The sequence below is a fragment of the Cynara cardunculus genome (genome assembly GCF_001531365.2).
Source record: "Cynara cardunculus var. scolymus isolate 2C chromosome LG 13, CcrdV1, whole genome shotgun sequence".
NCBI lineage: Eukaryota > Viridiplantae > Streptophyta > Magnoliopsida > Asterales > Asteraceae > Cynara > Cynara cardunculus.
This window is the reverse complement of record NC_037540.1, coordinates 28,769,110-28,776,411: the sequence shown is the minus strand read 5'-3', so window position 1 is coordinate 28,776,411 and position 7,302 is coordinate 28,769,110.

Below are 7,302 nucleotides of genomic sequence, written 5' to 3'. Positions count from 1 at the left end.
CTTCTTCTTCTTCTTCTTCTTCTTCTTCTCCTTCTCCTTCTCCTTCTCCTTCTTCTCCTTCTCCTTCTCCTTCTCCTTCTTCTTCTGCTGCTCCTTCTTCTTCTGCTGCTCCTTCTGCTGCTCCTTCTTCTGCTTCTTCTTCTGCTTCTTTTGCTTCTTCTTTCTGCTTCTTCTTCTCCTTCTTCTCCTTTTGCTCCTTCTGCTCCTTCTGCTCCTTCTGCTGCTCTCCTTCTTCTCCTTCTGCTCCTTCTGCTCCTTCTGCTGCTCCTTCTTCTGCTTCTTCTCCTTCTCCTCCTCCTCCTCCTCCTCCTCCTCCTTCTCCTTCTTCTTCTTCTTCTCCAAGAATTCATGTTATGTCTATGACAAGGATTATAAGGTTGCCTTAACCGGTTGTTGTCTACAGAATGTCTACATCATTAACATGGATTCTTCTCTCACTGAGAATAACTGTTTCCTCTCTAAAGCTTCGTTAGATATGAACTGGCTGTGGCACAAAAGACTTTCTCACCTTAACTTTAAAACACTCAGCAAGTTGTCTAGAAATGATCTTGTCTCTGGTGTTTCTCAATACTCTTTTGCAAAGAAATCTCTTTGTTCAGCATGTGAGAAAGGAAAACAAACAAGATCTAGCTTCAAGTCAAACAAAATCTCTTCAGTGACATCGCTTCTTCAGCTACTGTACATGGATCTCTTTGGTCCAGTGAACGTGCAATGTATTGCTGGAAAGAAGTATACACTCGTCATTGTTGATGAGTACTCCAGGTACACTTGGGTCTTCTTTCTCAGATCCAAAAGTGAAACACCTAAAGACATCATATCGTTCATCAAGAAGATAGAAGTACTTAACAATATTAAAGTACAGTCTATTAGAAGTGACCATGATACTGAGTTCAAAAACAGTACTATGGATAACTTATTTGAGGACAAGGAATTTCACACAACTTTTCTTCAGTGAGAACTCCTCAACAAAATGGGGTCGCTAAAAGGAGAAATCGAACAATTATTGAGGCTACTCGATTAATGCTCAGCGAGTCCCATCTCCTTACTCATTTTCGGGATGAAGCTGTCAACACCGCTTGTTTCACTCAAAATTGGTCGCTGATTATTAAGAGGTTCAAGAAGACAGGTTACGCACTTTTCTATGGTAGAAAGACCTCTATCAGATTTCTACATATCGTTGGTTGCACGTGTTATATTCTCAACAACCGTGATTAACTAGAAAAGTTCGATCCCAAAGCTGATGAAGGAATCGTTTTTGGATATTCTTCAGTGTCCAAAGCCTTCAGAGTATTCAACAAACGATTCTCAACAACCGTGATTAACTAGAAAAATTCGATCCCAAAGCTGATGAAGGAATCGTTTTTGGATATTCTTCAGTGTCCAAAGCCTTCAGAGTATTCAACAAACGATGACAGACAAAAGAAGAAACTATTCATGTCAACTTTAACGAATCTCAATCAGCTAATTCTAAACCCATCATTAATGATGACGAAGAATTAGAAAACTGGATGTTTTCTCATTTTGGTCAACCTGAAGCTTCATTCAACATTCCTCTCAACACTGAAGCCCCATAAGCTGAAGATGATCCATTAATCATTCTAGTTGCAGCTAATCACACCAACGTGTCTTCTTTAGAGATCGCTATTGTTGCCCATTAGCTGTGTTCCACCTTCTACTTCAAACACTGATCAGTTAGTGAATGAAATGCCTTCAGCATCTGAACCTATTTTAGTCGCTGAACCTGAGGCTCCTTTAGCAATTATTTCAATTGCTAAAGAATCTGCAACTGAAGCCTTATCCTCTGTTCCTGCACATATTAGTAGGTATTCTGACTCGTCATGGTCTAGGTAATATATGTCTTTTGTCAACTTTCTTTCTTTAGTTGAGCACAAGAAGATCAATGATGCTATTTTAGACCCAAGCTAGGTCATTGACATGCAAGATGAGCTCATTGGGTTTGATAGGAACAAAGTCTGGTACCTTGTCCCACGTCCATCTAACAAGACAATGATAGGCACCAAATGGGTCTATCGCAACAAGTTAGATGAAGAAGGTGTGGTAACCCGTAACAAGGCTCGACTTGTTGCTCAGGGTTATAGACAAGAAGAAGGGATTGATTATGACGAAACCTTCGCACCAGTGGCTAGACTTGAAGCAATATGACTCTTTCTAGCCTTTGCTGCCCATAGAGACTTCAAAGTCTACCAAATGGATGTAAAGAGCGCTTTCCTTAATGGAAAACTTCAAGAGGAAGTTATGTTGAACAACCTCCAGGGTTTCTTGACCCTAAGTATCCAAACCACGTCTATCGTTTGGATAAATCTCTTTATGGGTTAAAACAAGCTTCCCGTGCCTGGTATGATCCTCATTTCTATTTTTCCGTGGAAAGATTGACCAGATCTTATTTCTTAGGAAAGTTAAAAGTCATATCGTTCTAGTCCAAATATATGTCGATGATATTATTTTTGGTTCCACTAATCCTTTTTTATGTTTTCAATTAGCTGATCGGATGAAGAAAGAATAAGAGATGAGTATGATGGGAGAACTAACATTCTTTTTAGGTCTTTAGATCAAGCAATCCGATAAAGGCATCTTTATTAGTCAAAGTAAGTATGTCCGAGATATGCTGAAAAAGTTTGATCTCTCTAACAGCTCATCTATGAAAACTCTTATGGCCCCTCCACACTCTCTCAACAAGGATCCTAATGGAAAGCCTGTAAACGTAACTGTTTATAGAGGAATAATCGGCTCTTTGTTGTATCTCATAGCTAGTCGACCAGATATCATGTTTTTTATCTGCCTATGTGCATGATGTCAATATGAACCTAAGGAATGCCATCTGATCACTGTAAAACGCATCTTTAGATACCTGAAGGGAACTCCTAACTTGGGTCTCTGGTACCCTATGGGTTCAGGTTTTGAAGTAGGTTATTCAGATAGTGATTTTGCAGGTTGCAAGATCGATAGAAAAAGCACCACTGGAGGCTGTCATCTTTCTAGGTGGAAAGTTGTGGAGCTGGACAAGTAAGAAGCAAAACTCAGTGTCCATATCAACCATTGAAGCTGAATACGTAGTCGTTGGAAGTTATTGTGCCCAAGTCTTTTGGATGAAAAACCAGCTGAACGACTACCATCTTAAGCTCTCAAAGATCCCTATCTATTGTGATAGCACAAGTGCTATTGCAATTGCAAACAACCCTATACTTCACTCCAAGACCAAACATATAGAGATCAGATATCATTTTATCAGAGATCATGCTATGAATGTGATATTGAACTTCACTTTGTTCCCAATAATTACCAGCTCGCTAACCTTTTCACCAAGCCTCTTGATGAGACAAGATTTAACATCATGGTCAGTGAACTGGGGATGCTAAACGCTGAAAAATAATCTTTTTCAGCTATACACATCAATTAGTAAGTGAAATGATTCAGTGCTCTATCTCTATCATTGAACTCTCGAGTAAATGTATCTATTCTCTCCAAGGTATGTATACTTGTTCTTTTTCTTTAAAACTTAAAACTATCACTGAAGCTTTTCTTCTTCAGTGATCAAAACGTTTTAAAAGTTTGTTTGAGCGATTTTTTCTATCGCTGAACATTTTTAAGTAAGTATATCTCTTTTATACTTTACTTTTCTTAAAATCAAAATGATCACTGAACCTTTCTATCTTCAGTGATTCAAATGTTTTTAAAAGCCAGTTTTAGTGATTCTCTTCTCACTGAAACTTTTTATGGAAATATATTCTTCTAAGATATTTTCATTTCTTAAAACAAAACCATCACTGAAACTTTTATTCTTTAGTGATCAAAATGTTTTAAAAGGTTTTTATTCAGTGATTCTTTTATCACCGAATGTAACTCTTCAAATTTCATAAAACCTTTTTGTTTTAAAAAATAGTTAATAAACCGTCTTAATGACGACATTCTTTGTTAGCAATATGAATCGCTTTGAAACACACAAAAAGTTCTAACACACGCGACCTATTATAACTTCCATTCAATCATGGATGAGAACGTGCCATATTTTTCATCATGACATTTCCTCAACAGTCATATTTTTCTCTCTCCTATTTCTTTTCTCTCTCCTCCTACCTATAAATATGAGATCTTCCCTTATATTTTCTTTACGCTTTCAAAATATTTTGATGAACCTCTGCCAAAAAGAAATTGCAAGCAAGAACTCTCAAAGAACACTCGAATCCTTCGACCTTCTTCTCAAAAACTCTATGGTCAATAACTTATTCTTTAAACTTTGAACAGTTCTTCTTCTTCTTATGAAACTATTGTTTGGTATTTTAAGAACCTTGTTCTCTTAAAACACAAACAAAAAGATTAATAACACAATATCATTCTTGAAAAACCCTAATATCTTATTTATGCATTTTTCGATTGAAGTTTTATTGTTCTAAAACTTAAAAAGATCACAATCAAATCTTGGACTACTTAATATACACTGTTATTTCTTACTATTTTATAAAAATAGAAAATGGCTGCTAAGAACGTGAACTTTTCCGTGGAAGAAGTTTCCTTCAAGACCAACAACCACATTGCCTTGTTGGACATCCCTACCAACAAAATGATTTACGAGGATGTTGCTACCTTCCTCAGGATGTTCCCCATTGCCTACGTTCTCAACCATGAACCTGTCATGGTTAGGGAGGCCCTTCAGCAATTCTGGATGACCACTAAAGTAGTGCAAAAAGTGGACAAGAACGATCAACAAGTGAAGAAAATCTCCTTCACCTTCAATCGAATGATCGTAAGCTTTGGCATGACCACTCTCAGGATCGCTCTTTGCTTCCCCAAGGATCCATTCGCCAGCAACCCTACAGCTGAAGAAATCATCTCTTGCCTTGATGACATTGGCTACCAATGGCCAATGAAGAAGGACTCCAGCGAGCATCCAAATCGCTGTCCAAAATTGAGAAGAACCGCATGTCAGTGGAGTGGTAGTTCCTCTTCTCTCACTTCATCCAGAGTATGGGTGGAAAGGCTGGCGGTCAGGATCAGGCATCTACGGTTGCTCTCACAATCGGCGTCTCAGTCATCCGCCACCGACTGATCAATTTCGCTACAGTGATATTTGACGACCTGGTGCTCAAGATGAACAAGCGTCAGAGGGAGAAAGTGGTTCCCTATACCCGCTTTCTGTCGATGGTTTTTGCCAAGATCTTTGGCAAAAAATACTCCAAGGAAGGTAACCTTCCTATGTGCAAACTTGGATCCAGGATTCTGGATCACAAGCTAAAGGATGGAGATGTTGCACTCTCTTTAGTGGTGCAATACTCTTCAATTCATCCTTCTTCTTCTCCCTCCAAGGTGGTCAAGACAAGGGAAAACCCCCCAAGTCTAACCCAACCACCACAACCATTTCTTCCAAACGCCCATCTCAACCAACTCTTGGTTCTTCATCAAGGACCAGTAGGACAAAAAGGGGACAATCATGTATCTGGCTGTGACCTCTCAAAAGGTCTCAGCTATTGAAAGAAGCCTTACCCCCGAGGCAATTTCGGTCAGCCTTCCCAGCTCTTCAGTGATATCTAAAATCAATGTCGTACCAATGGCTCCTCACCCAACCGCCTTAGTGACCCAAATCACTGAAGGTGAGAATATCAGCGTCACCACCGCTGAACACCCACGTCCTACAGTCTCAGCCATCTTCTCCTCCCCTTCTTCCTTGGTCTCTACACATGTCTATGAGTCATTAGTGCATGTCCTCCCTGATGATGAGACACCCACCACTGGACCTGTGGTAGCTACTCTCGAAGCTCCTCAGCAAACTAGTGCTCATCCTCTCGAGTGCACCATGGATCCCACTAGCATTAATCCTTCAGATAACACTGAAGACCTCTTAGGTACTCCATATTCCTACTCATTCAATTCTTCTAACCCCGAGCTTCCTTATGCTCACTCTCATTCTTTTTCAGGTCCTTCTGAGGAACAAGCCATGGAAGAAGAATACGACATGGCTACGGACGTGAAGCTGCTCCTCCCTGCAGTCGAGATTATTTTCATCAGGTTAGACGAGGTCCATAAAGACATGTCTCGCAGGGACGAAGTCATTGCTGACCTCTCAACCATTAGGGCTGAAGTTCAAGACGTCAAGGGCCAGCTCTCAACTCTACAAGTGACCGTTCGAGCAAATGCTGAGGCCATCGCTACTCTAAGGAGAAAAGCCGATGAAGGAAACTCACACTATGTCCAGCATGCGGAGCTGGTGCAGCAAGTTTTGGCTGCTCTCAATCGACCAGTGCCAACACCTCTACCCACTTTCACTGTTGATTACTACGCCCAGCTTAATAAAGCGTGTGAAGCAACAATCATCCTAGCCAGCGCTCTAACGCGGCTAGAGGAAATGATGGTGCTCCAAATCCAGAGCATCGACTAACTCTCTGGCTATTGCTCAAGAGATATTGCTAGAGAGGGGGAGATAAGGTCTGACACTAGACCATCTACTGCTGCTACCGCCCTTGAACCTGCTACTCTAGCAACCAATGAAGCTGAAGCTCCTAGAGTTGAAGCTGAAGCTGAGGTTGTTAATGGAATCCCAACCTTTTGTGAAGCTCCTGTAGCTGAGGATGTTGATGCCATCCGATTTGACGCTGAAGCTCGTGACGATGACCTTCCCATCACCTCTACAGCTGATATTGGTGATTGGAAGAAGATGATGAAGAGGATGACGATGAAGATAGTGAGTCTCTCGACCTCCTTGACTCCGGTAGTGACCTGGAGGATGATGACGATTAAGACGACGATGAAGACGACTTCACAAACCAGTACCAGCGACCTGCTACTGCCATGAAAGGTGTCGCCCTCAGGGATTCCGCATCCCAGGGGGAGCAAAAGGGAGATGAGGACACTCAAAAAATGCACAGGGCACCACGTCGAAATGCAAAGGTGTTGCTGAAGAAGGGAACCTCAAGAGGCTGAACGTGAAAAGAACCTGAAGCTGGTCGAACGTGACAAGCATTGGAGCAAAGAATGTCTGAATAAGAGAATCTGTTGATCCCAAATCTCTCAATAACACTAATAATTAAATTAAGAATAACCTAATTATATAGTTTGTGTTAGCTCTCATTTCATTTAGTGTAAAAGTATGGAAAAAGTAAATACTGCAAGTGTTGACAGAAGAGGTTCCACCACAGAGGACCAACAACATAAGATGTTCAATCGTACAAGTCTAGAGTGATAAAACCTCTGTTGTCTATCACAGAGGTTCTGGAAACTGGTCCTCTGTAATCAAAGCGTACAAGTCAAAGATGACAGAACCTCTGTTGTCTATCACAGAGGTTCTGGAAG